Genomic DNA, 12,796 nt, shown 5'->3' with positions numbered 1-12,796 from the left:
TTTTTTTTTTTTTTTTTTGCGTATTTCTTAGTTCTTCAGATAGGATGAAATGAGGAGCACACATGATAAAAACATGTGTTCAGGGACTGAGTTGGAATGCCCCCTTATCCCAAATTGGAGTGTTTTCAATAAGCCTCCCCTTATTTTCCTTAAGTATTTTATAAGTAGTCAAAAGTATTTGTAAGCGTTCTTATGCCCTCCAGAGTTTTTAAAAATGAATTCAAGCAAGAAGAGGTGGATATGGTTGGCCAGGTTTCTATCAAACGGCGACTTTCTTCAGAAGCACTTTGACAAAATTAGGCACAGACTGGAGAGCAGCAAAAAATCTGTTGTTTCTCATTTGCTGAAAACGCCATTAGCTGCCTCTTCTCGCCTTCTGCTCATGGACACTTGGCTCTCGTGGTTGATCTGCCCCCTGTGCCCAGTCTGGCAGAGAATGCACCAGGAAAGATTACACCACATGCACAGGGAGTGGGAACTCACACAAGGAAGTTTGCAAGGAATGGAAATCTGTGCAAGGCAATCCCCTCGTCCTAAGAAGGACCCCATTTAGCAGGGACGACCATCCATTAAACTCTGACGAAAATATACTCATGCATTCAATAAATATGGAGCACCTACAAAGTGCTGGTATTGTTTTAGGTGCTAGGAATCCATTAGTGAACCAGAAATGAAAACAACAACTAAACGGATGTTAAACAAAATCAGTCTATTAGAAGGTAATGAGGTACTATCAAGAAAAAAGAAAGGGAGTCAGATTGTCCTGTAAGAATGGGCAAGAGGTGTGTAGTTTTAAATGGAAAGATCAAGGAAGTCTCCAATAAGACATTGGAGACTGATGAGTAGGAGTTTTTGCAGTTTTAAAAATGCATTCTGCACTTTGGTGTAACTTACTTCATGAACAAGAGATGCTCTTAAATATTTGCTTATTTAATAACTTTCTGCCTACTGAGGGATATTTTCTATTGCTTTTCCACTTCACAATTAAATATGAATTCCTCAGACAAAACAAAAGGCCTAGAGCAAAAGTAAAATAGAACTTAAGAGTTCAGTAAAAATAAGTTTATTTTTTCTATCTTTTCAAATAATATGCAAGGCAAATCACAAATATGAAAGAACAAATTATTTTTTTTTTGGATTCTTAACAACAAAAGGAATGTTAAAAAAAAAAAAAAAAGTCTCTGGTAGGTGGGCTCAAATAATAAAGAAAACATCCTGAATTAAAAGCTATCTAACTTTATCCAGCCACCGTCCTAATGTTCTATCACAGATCATGGCTCTGTGCAAAAAGGCCTGATTTCTGACAGTTTAAAAGGATCTTATGGTTTTGAGAAACGAATACACTGATTTCTTGTGAAGAATGAAAAAGCCCCAAAACTCAGCAGAGGCAACAATTCAAACTACCACAGGAAATGAAAAAGAGTGTGCATTTGGAACATACACAGAGTTTAGAAAAAAAAGAAAAGGCAATTGATATAGATAACTCGGTTTCCATTAGTGTTTCATAAACTTAAATTGCCTTGTGATCAACTGGGTGCTTGTATAAACCACAAGGCGCTGGTGTGGTTCCAAGATGAGAAGGTAAAAGTAGAACCAGAAAAATTAACATAGGAATCAATTGCTCTGAAAATTCTGATCTCAGGGGTCCCTGGACAGAAAACAGTGGTCCTTGAAATGCCATGAAAAGAAATAGACAAAATATCCATATCCACTTCTATATAAAGAGATATCAATGCACCGTACATACAACTTGGGAACATCTGCACTTACTTTGATTAGAAGTGACTTTATAATGAACAATGCTCATGTGCATTAACTCATAATACTAACACTTTTTATTGGAGATTATCAAGAGGTCAGTGATAGCCAAAGGCACTTTTCTCCCACCCCTTCAGTTTCCATGACTACGTATCTTTCCTAAACCACCCTGGCATCACTTAACTCACTTTCTTCCTCCTTGGGGAGGAATGACTTTTCTGATGGGTAAATTTAGGAAGGATAAATGTCCTGCTGTGCTCAATTTCTTTCCTGCTTTGCTCAATTTCTCATCTTTGTCTTTCTGGAAGCAAATTGCCAAAGAAGCAGAATTTTCTCCTGCTTCCAAGCCTGAGTGTCCCTGGGCAGGACCACTCTTCCCTACACTGTAAACTGGGGATCCATCCCAGTCAGCATCACTCCTGACACCTAATTGCACACACCGAATTATGTGACTGACACCTAATTGCACACACCAAATTGTGTGACTGACACCTAAATGCACACACCGAATTGGAGTGTCTCATCATTCCTGACTGAGAGGCTGAGTCTGCCTAATTGTGGACCTAGCTTGCAGGTCCTCGTGCTTCTTGCACTAAGCAAAGCCTCCCACCTGGCTTCCATCATTAACAGACACCACATTTTCTCCTCGTCACCCATGTTTCTGCTTTAGTCCTTATTTGTACAGAACTGAGTAGGGGTAAAGGTGATGTTATTTACTGGCTCTCTCTGAGGGACCCTGATAGTCAGAACAAGAGATGTTGTCAGATATACATACAGACATCACAGTACTAACATTGGGCATGGATGGAAGCATTAAAACCAACAAGCCAGGTTTGTCTATCCTATTTACTTCAAAAACATACCTTAAATTTTTACTTACTTTATCATTTTGTTCATTTGAAAATAAATTTAAAAAACATAAAAATGCACACCATCAAATGACATGTTGCAGCATTGAAAAATATATGAAGAAAATGTATAGATAAGCAATAACAGGATTTATAACTCAGTGACAATCTCAGTTTTAGGACGTTTAAATTGTGAAATCTCTAAAAGCCTTAAAATGTTGTTCAACTCATCTTTTATCCATTTGAATTGGGCTTATCATAAAGTATAAACATCTAGTTAGAATATCGGCGAGTCATTCAGCTTCTCTAACCTTCACTTTCTCTGTAAAATGGTGATAAAAAATTCTTTCTCTTCTCTTAAGTTGTACAAAGATGAAATGGGAGTACATATAGTGATTTCCAAATAGGCCAGACATGGTGGCTCATATCTGTAATCCCGGCACTTTGGGAGGTGAGGCAGGCAGATCACTTGAGGTCAGGGGTTCGAGACCAGCCTGGCTAACATGGTGAAACCCCGTCTCTACTAAAAATACAAAAAAATTAGCTGGGCATGGTTGCACACACCTGTAGTCCCAGCTGCTGGGGAGGGTGAGGCATGAGAATTTCTTGAACCCGGGAGCCAGAGGTTGCAGTGAGCCAAGATTGCGCCACTGTACTCCAGCCTGGGCGACAAAGTGAGACTCCGTCTCAAAAAACAAAAAACAACAAAAAAAGAAAGTATAAATAATAACACACTATTATGAATGATCATCCCTTTTGTGAACTATTATTATTCTTATTATATGAACACTTTTTTTTTTTCCTCAGGGAGTCACGTAACTCTACTATACGTATTTCTTCAAGTTAAATAACAATGATTTATTAATGAACTCCTGCATGCTCTTAAGAAAGGTGCTATGTGTACTATGGATTAAAAAAAAAAGTAGTGCATGTTTCCCACATTCAAGAAGCTTTTATTTAAGAGAAGAGATGCAATAAACACAGTGGAAACTAAGTGAAAAGAAATTAGAGTGGATTTTGTGCCGTAAACACTGTAAGAAAAGAAGAGGTTAAAAAAAAATAAGAGGGCACTAGACATGATTTTAAGGCTAACTGAGCTCAGATGGATGTAGGAGAGCAGGCCGGTGATCTCAGGGGTGGGAAATAAGTGGGAAAGATTAGACAAGAACGAGCATGGTGAGAGCGGACGGGCGAGTTGATTCTCTACTCTCTGTTTAACAGCTCATCGAGCTTTGTTCTATTTCTTCAAGGTAAAAAAGAAAAACAAAAAGATGGGTGCCAACCTCTTCACATGGTGTTTGGTTAGATGTGGCAAAAGTTTAGTTTTTAAAATCTATGTAAAGAATTCTATGACTTTCCAACTTATACTCTAAGTATAAAAATAGTTGAATATCGATGATTATACACTACAAAAGAATTGCCATTTATGGGCTTTATTAATGTTCTAGAACCTGTAAGTATTTTACGTACTTATACATGTGAGGTCCTCAGGCTTCAAGACAACCCTGTGGAAATCAGTTGCTGTTTTACATCCCCTGCTTGAGTTTCAGGAAAATGGAATCACTTGTGAGAGAACACAGATTGTGTAAATGGTGGAACAAGAATTCAAACCCACATCTGACTTACATGCTTGCCCACAATACAGTCACAATACAATGGATAGTATCCATTGATGGGGGTGGAAATTAGATTTTGACATGAAGGTAAAAACATAGTTAAAGTAGGTGGTTCAAATATTTAATCATTCTGGGAGCATCATTCTTTATGGTTGCAATCCGTATTCTCTTTAGAGAAGAAAGATATTACTGTGGCAACATTCACAGAAAGTACACTTCAGCCTGAAGCTCAGCAAGTCATCTTTTTTGAGGGGGAGGTGGTAATTAACTGAGTACCCTGGCCTTCATCCACTTTTCTGATGATTTCCCTAGCTACTCAGGGTTAAGCTTCTGTCACAAAAATTATCCTGAGCCATTTGTTTAGCCTGTTTGATGTTCACTACATTTATTTTCCTTAGACAGCAGTATTGTGAATGCTGACTATATTTAACGTGCTTAGCTGTACCAGGGAAATAATCATCTTTGGCTTACTTAAAATATCCAATTTTCTTAGCCTTTGAAGAAAATCTAGAGCTAATACGGAGTAATTGGTGATGAGATAGGACAGATCCAAGTGCAATTTCAAGGCTCTTAATTTTCACCTACAGAGGAAGATTTCTTTATTATGTTAGAAAATGTTTTGGAGAGATTTTTTTTTTTTTAATTAAGAGGCACATTAAACGAATATTGGCTAGTAGTGTACGGGTTCAGGAAGAGTGGTAGATCTCTTGAGTTGCTTCCTTTCTTTCAAGACAAACTTTAAATAATTCTATTTAACCAAAGAGAAGATGGAGAGAAAGCAATATAAGAATATAATTAAGTTTAACTTTTAACCTTCTGCTTGGTATTTGCCTCTATTCTTTCACACTATAGTTAAGTGTGAAGGTAGTCCTCATCCATATTTAGAAGCGGCCTCAAAAAGAAGCAAAGGAAGGGAAGAATAAATCAAAGTATTCACTGCCTATCCTATATTCCTGCCAATATCTAGGAGTGGCCTCAAAACAATACCCTTGCTATCTCAGAGTCCATGCTACTTTTGATACACTAGCAGTATTTCTGTGGTTTTCACATAACACATAAGCCACGTCCATGACTGAAGACCATGGCACAATAAGGAAATCTCACCACTGACACCATGTATAATGAAACAAATGTGTTCTCTAAGAAGAGGCATCTCATGGTATAACTGTCATGGTACAAGGTCTCAACCCAGCCCTTCCCACTTAAAAAATTTCCTTCCACTTCCAATCATAGCAATTTTACAAAGAAACTGATCAACTTTCCTTAAATAATTACTCCAGGACTTAAGTTGTGCCCTAGAGAATAGACATATTCAGGTCTCTCTGGAGTGTGGAGAGTGAGAAGATTTGTTTTCATGGAAAAATTTCTCCACTCATTTTAGTCAGCCATTGGCAAGAATAGTTCCTATTATTGTAAAATGTGTGTATTTGAAATATATTAGCTAGGCAGGTCGACTCTGAACTTTACAAAGATTTTGCAACTACAGAATTTCTTTGCTGATTTTGTATTTTTCCTTAACTATAGCTTTAAATGCTGAGCTATATGTTAGTTTTATTGTTGACGCATTATAGAAGAGAGATACAATAATACTGAGGCTAACTTACTATTTTGAGCATTAAACTTTTAGACTAAAATCTTGTCTGTGCACATTCTTAATGAGGTACATTTTCAAAGAGAGCTTTAGCTATATAACCTCTGTTGTCATGAATAAATTCATTTGGCTAATTTCCTCTGTGTCTCCTTGAAACTTCACAGTAACAGGAAAAAGTTAACTCTGACTTTTCACTAAAGTAATGTTTAGAGGTTTCTGCTAATTCCAACCTCAATGCACCAGAGGTATTTAGGAATTGCTGAATATTGTGAAGACAGATGTAGGATTTGGATATTTGTTCAGGTGCCTCAGTCTTCTAATCATTTTTTCATTATGCATTTTCCCCTGTAATTTGTTTAAATTTGGAATCACATCACCAATTACTTCATTGCTGTCTGGTCTTCAATATTCTCTTGTTTATTCGTTAGAAAATTTCTGTGACAGGCCATTAATAACTATGCATTTGCCGACATATAAAGTCACATATCCTTAATTCGGTTCAATTAGATGTCTGGGGAAAGTACTTGATTCTAAATGTACTATCCTGATCTTACTAATCCAGGTACCTTAGAGTATGTCTTCACTTATCATAGAGATTTAGAAAATAAAAAAGAACACTTAGTACTAAAAGGAAGATTAACATAGAAAAACTTGAGCTCTAACTTCAGAAGATTGTGGTTGATTCCAGTTCTACCGATTGCTAGTTCATAATGTAGTCAAGTTACTTAGCAAATTTGAAGAAATTTCTTTATCTATAAAAATGGAAAATACCTATGAATTATCTCATATGTAACAGAACTAAGCTTACTATAACTTACAAGAGATAAATACTCAAAATCAGCATAAAGAAAATAATGTTTTTGGCAATATTCTATTCACAATGTTTGGGATTCTTCCTACCAATAGTTATGTATGAAGAAGACACACTAAAGTAACCATTAGAAAATCTAGGTTACAATACTAGGCACTTTTAATGAGTGTTTACCATTTAAATGAATACTAGGTATGTGGCTTGTATCAAAATTATTCTGTGTCTCAGAAGCACTCTGTGAAGTTGATATTATGATGATTTTCGTCTTATGGGCAGGGGAACTGAGGTTCAGAGAGGTTTGGTGATTTGCATAGGACCATAGCCAGCAGCGTTTCTAGAAAAATTTGACCTATCTTCAAAGCTCAGTGTGTCCTAACCTTAGTACCATTCTGCCTCTACAACTAAGTTCTACTATTAAGTCACAAAGGGACCCTGGGCAACTCATAACTTTATCATGACCTATATCTTGGAGAAGTTTGAATGAGCTTTCATGTCTTCTTGCTCAAAATATCTATGACTATTGGTCTTCAACTTTGTCACATGAACAAGATACCCCACACATTTACTTGAGATGAACATGGGCATGCCTCTTATGAAAGATATTACTCTCTTGACACAAACAAATGGAAGAACATTCCATTCTCATGGATTGGAAGAATCAATATCGTGAAAATTGCCATACTGCCCAAGGTAATTTATAGATTCAATGCCATCCCCATCAAGCTACCAATGACTTTCTTTACAGAATTGGAAAAAACTACTTTAAAGTTCATATGGAACCAAGAAAGAGCCCGCATTGCCAAGACAATCCTAAGCCAAAAGAACAATCATAAACCAAAAGCTGGAGGCATCACACTACCTGACTTCAAACTATACTACAAGGCTACAGTAACCAAAACAGCATGGTACTGGTACCAAAACAGATATATAGACCAATGGAACAGAACAGAGGCCTCAGAAATAACACCACACATCTACAACCATCTGATCTTTGATAAACCTGACAAAAACAAGCAATGGGCAAAGGATTCCCTATTTAATAAGTGGTGCTGGAAAAACTGGCTAGCTAGATGTAGAAAGCTGAAACTGGATCCCTTCCTTACACCTTATACAAAAATTAACTAAAGATGGATTAAAGACTTAAATGTAAGACCTAAAACCATAAAAAACCTACAAGAAAACCTAGGCAATACTATTCAGGTCATAGGCATGGGCAAAGACTTCATGACTAAAACACCAAAAGCAATGGCAACAAAAGCCAGAATAGACAAATGGGATCTAATTAAACAAAAGAGCTTCTGCACAGCAAAAGAAACTGTCTTCAGAGTGAACAGGCAACCTACAGAATGGGAGAAAACTTTTGCAATGTACCATCTGACAAAGGGCTAATATCCAGAATCTAGAAAGAACCTAAACAAATTTACAAGAAAAAAACAACCCTGTCAAAAAGTGGGCAAAGGATATGAACAGACACTTCTCAAAAGAAGACATTTATGCAGCCAACAGACACATGAAAAAAATGCTCATCATCACTGGTCATCAGAGAAATGCAAATCAAAACCACAATGAGATACCATTTCACACCAGTTAGAATGGCAATAATTAAAAAGGTGGGAAACAACAGATGCTGGAGAGGATGTGGAGAAATAGGAATGCTTTTACACTGTTGGTGGGAGTGTAAATTAGCTCAACCATTGTGGAAGACAATGTGGCAATTCCTCAAGGATCTAGAACTAGAAATACCATTTGACCCAACGATCCCATTACTGGGTATATACCCAAAGGATTATAAAACATGCTACTATAAAGACACATGCACATGTATGTATATTGTGGCACAATAGAGAAGACTTGGAATCAACCCAAATCTCCATCAATGATAGACTGGATTAAGAAAATGTGGCACATATACACCATGGAATACTATCCAGCCATAAAAAAGGATGAGTTCATGTCCTTTGCAGGGATATGGATGAAGCCAGAAACCATCATTTTCAGCAAACTATCACAAGGACAGAAAACCAAACACTGCATGTTCTCACTCATAGGTGGGAGTTGAACAATGAGAACACATATGGACACAGGACAGGGAACATCATGCACTAGGGCCTGTTGGAGGTGGGGTGCTGGGGGAGGGATAGTACTAGGATAAATACCTAATGCAAATGATGAGTTGATGGGTGAAGCAAACCAACCTGGGACATATATACCTACGTAACAAAGCTGCACGTTGTGCACATGTACCCTAGAACTTAAAGTATAAAAATAAATAGAGATATTACTCTCTCTACTGCCTCCCTGCTATTTAAATTCATCTAAGTAAACCACATCTACTACTAAGTCCCAGGAAATATTTATTTGAATATGCATAGCAATAATTTTATGCATGCCAATTTTCCTTCTAAATACACAGACCCAGGAAATACTTCATCTGGTACAACAGGATATTATTTTTTCTTTCCATGAATAATCTAATGCCTGCTTAGTAGCAGGCTTGATGGTTAAAATGGTGTGATAATTATAAAAGTGTTAGCCCTTTTCATAAAGGGATGCATCTGGATTGACAAGAAAGGAGAACAGGAAAAGTATTTTCAAGCTCTAATGAGAATTTCATACTTACAGAAAATTAAAATTCCTAATATTGGTTTAAAAGCCATTAGCAGTCCATCCCTAAGACAAAGGTTCTTGGAATCACTAATAGCCATTAACATTGAGCTTGTCAGCATGTCATTAGGGCTCACCTTCCAAGTGTACCCTAATCAATAGCATGTCCTGACACTGCAGTGAGCCCAAACCACTGGTTACTCCCCACATTACAGTGGGACAGGTAAATTTGAGTGTCCCTTTTGAAATGCAAATTTGCTGTATCTCTCTCTCTCTCTCTCTCTGTGTGTGTGTGTGTGTGTGTGTGTGTGTGTGTGTGAAAAGACTTGAAACAGTTCATTCATTCTCTTGTTCCATTAATTCCACTCTATGACTCCATCTTAAGAACACAATTCTAAATATATAAGGAACTTCACACACAGATAATTTATTACATAATTTTCCAAATACTAAAAGAAGAAATTACTTACTCTAAAATCAGGATTAGTAAACTATATTACACACATTTATAGGCTATAATATAGGTATTAAAATATTTATGAAAATCTGTAATCTAATGTAAAAATAACCTGTGTTCCAATATTGAATTTAAATCTGTATAAAATTTTGTAGTAATACAATATTATTAAGTTTAAGCGATCAGATATACATGGAGAAAAATATTGAAAATAAACAAATGAAAATATTATCAGTGGTTATTGTTAGAATGGTGGGACTGGGGGTATTTTCCTCATATTTCTTTATTTTGTATTTATACGTTTTCCTCAATGATTGTTTACAACCTGTGTAGTAGAAAATCATATACTTCCCCAACACTCGGGTTTGGTTTCCAATAATTTTCAGTGCTTTGATGTTTTCAAATTTAAATTTAGTTTTGTAATTTATGAAAGCATGTATATATAAAGGCTTACAAATTGTGTTTGGTTATACCTCAACTCTGTGGTTCTCAATGAGGGCTAGGGGAGTGATCTCACCTACCCTGCACCCACTGGACATTTGGTAGTGCCTTGAAACACTTTCGCTTGTCACAACTCCCAGAAAGGTGCTATTGGCATCCCTGGTGGAGAGCAGGGATGCTGTCAATCATCCTGTAGTGCAGAAGACAGCACATAACTCAAAGAATTATCCAGACCCAAGTGTTCATCGTGCCAAGGTTGAGAATCCCTGCCTAAAACAAAATGTTTAAAAATTATTAATATATTAATTCAAGCCTGTTGTGTAAATTCTGAGTAACCTACTATATTACCAGAGCCTCTGAATAAACTTGCCTGTCCATGATCCACCTAACAGTTTACTCACTCCCACAGGGCATTGAGGATAGAAAGATAAGTGTTCTACCTACGTGATGCTTGAAATTTATCAGAAGAGAAAGACATAGAAATCAAGAGTTTAATGCACTTTGAAGTGCTATGAAACAGGCACTTGCTCTAACTAGGTGGTTCAAAGGAGGTTTTCTGGAAAAAATACCTCCTAAGCTGAGCTTAAAGGATAAGAAGGAGTTAAGCAGAATCATGTGAACACCTGAGAGATGTGTTCTAGAAGGAGGAGCGTTCATACTTCAGTAAAAGGCATGAAGATGAAACAGTAGTGTTTGGAAAACGTTGGGGAGTTTGCTAGCACTAGAGCATAAGATAGGCACAGAAGAAAGGGAGAAGGAGCCATAGAAGTTTCAGAGTCAGAGCCTCTTTTTTTCTGCCTAAGTCAAGGCATACTTCCCAGTATGGGGATGAGGTTGAGATAAGACAAGTATATTGATTTAAAACGCATATTGGTTTAAAAGGACAAGTATAGATTTAAAAGGACTATCTATTAAAGATTCAATTGAAGAACCCACTGATAAATACAGCCATACCTCAAAGATAGTGTGGGTTCTGTTCCAGACCACTACAATAAAAATAATCACAATCAAGCAAATCACACTTTCCTTTTTTGGTTTTCCTATGAATATAAAAGTTATGTTTACACAATACTGTAGTCTATTAAGTGTGCAATAGCATTATGTCTAAAAAACAATGTGCCACCTGTAATTTAAAATACTTTACTGTTAAAATTGCTAACAATCATTCGATTCTTCAGCAATAGGTGCAAAAGATTAGCAAGTATAATATTTTGCTGGTAGAACTGGCCTTAATGTTGTTGGCTGCTGACTGATCAAGGTGATAGTTGTTGAATTTTGAAGTAATTGTGGCAATTTCTTAAAATAAGACAATGAAATTTGCCTCATTGATTGAACTCTTCCTTTCACAAGAGATTTCTCTGTAGCATGTGATGCTGTTATTTTATCTACTGTAGAACTTCTTTCAAAATCAGACTCAATCCTCTCAAAGCCTGCTGCTGCTTTCTCAATTAAGTTTATGTGGTATGCTAAATTCTTAGCTATCAATTCAATGATGTTCATAGCATCTTCACCAGAAGTCGATTCCATCTCAAGAAACCACTTTCTTTGCCCATCTAGAAGATGGTACTCCTCATTTGTTCTAGTTTGATCATGAGATTGTAGTAGTTCAGTTAAATATTCAGGCTCCCCTTCGAATTCTAGTTCCCTTGCTATTTCTACCACATTTGCAGTTATTTCCTCTACTGAATTATTGAACCCCTCAAAATCATTCATGAGAGTTGAAGTCAACTTTTTCCAAACTCCTGTGTTATTTTAACCTCCAATAATGAATTGTGAAAGTTCTTAATGGCATATAGAATGGTGAATCCTTTCCAGAAGGTTTTCAATTTACTTTGTCTAGATATATCACAAGAGTCACTCTTTATGGCAGCTATAGCTTTACAAAATGTATTTCTTAAATAATAAAATATGAAAGTCAAAATTACTACTTGATGTAAGGGCTGCAGAATGGATGTTGTGTTCAGAGGCATAACAACAACATTAATCTCCTACACATCTCCATCAGAGCTCCTGGACGACCAGGTGCATTGTCACTGAGCACTAATATTTTGAAAGGAATCTCTTTGTGAGCAGTAGGTCTCAAGAGTGGGTTTAAAACTTTCAGGAAACCATGCTGTAAACAGATGTTTTATCATTCAGGCTTTGTTGTTCCACTTATAGAACACAGGCAGAGTAGATTTAGCATAATTTTTAAATCAGCCAAAAAGTTGACTTTAACTCTCACGAATGATTTTGAGGGGTTCAATAATTCAGTAGAGGAAGTCACTGCAAATGTGGTGGAAATAGCAAGAGAACTAGACTTAGAAGTGGACCCTAAATATTTAACTGAACTACTACAATCTCATGATCAAACTAGAACAAATGAGGAGTACCATCTTCTAGATGGGCAAAGAAAGTGGTTTCTTGAGACAGAATAGAATCCTGGTGAAGCCTAGGTTGGCATGGTAAATGAGGACTGGTTTCAACTTAAAGTCATCAGCTGCATTAGCTGCTAAGAGAGTCAGCACGTCCTTTGAGGCTTTAAAGCCAGACATTGACTTCTCCTCTCTAGCTATGAAACTTTTAGATTGCATCTTCTCCCAATAGAAGGTTGTTTCATCTACATTGAGAATCTGTTGTTTCTAAGATGTAGTAGATGTAGTGTAGTCACCTTAGCTAGACCTTCTAAGT

At 36.6% G+C, this 12,796-nt stretch overlaps 1 protein-coding gene across 5 annotated transcripts in view; it reads right to left on the bottom strand.

Annotated features, from left to right (window-relative positions):
- Window positions 1-12,796, bottom strand: part of KCNIP4 (potassium voltage-gated channel interacting protein 4) — a 1,247,498-nt gene that overhangs the window by 248,350 nt on the left and 986,352 nt on the right. The window lies entirely within an intron of this gene.

Source organism: Rhinopithecus bieti, unplaced genomic scaffold (assembly GCF_001698545.2).
Source record: "Rhinopithecus bieti isolate Rb0 unplaced genomic scaffold, ASM169854v2 scaffold_1599, whole genome shotgun sequence".
Taxonomy (NCBI): domain Eukaryota; kingdom Metazoa; phylum Chordata; class Mammalia; order Primates; family Cercopithecidae; genus Rhinopithecus; species Rhinopithecus bieti.
This window is presented reverse-complemented; position numbering and strand designations above follow the sequence as displayed.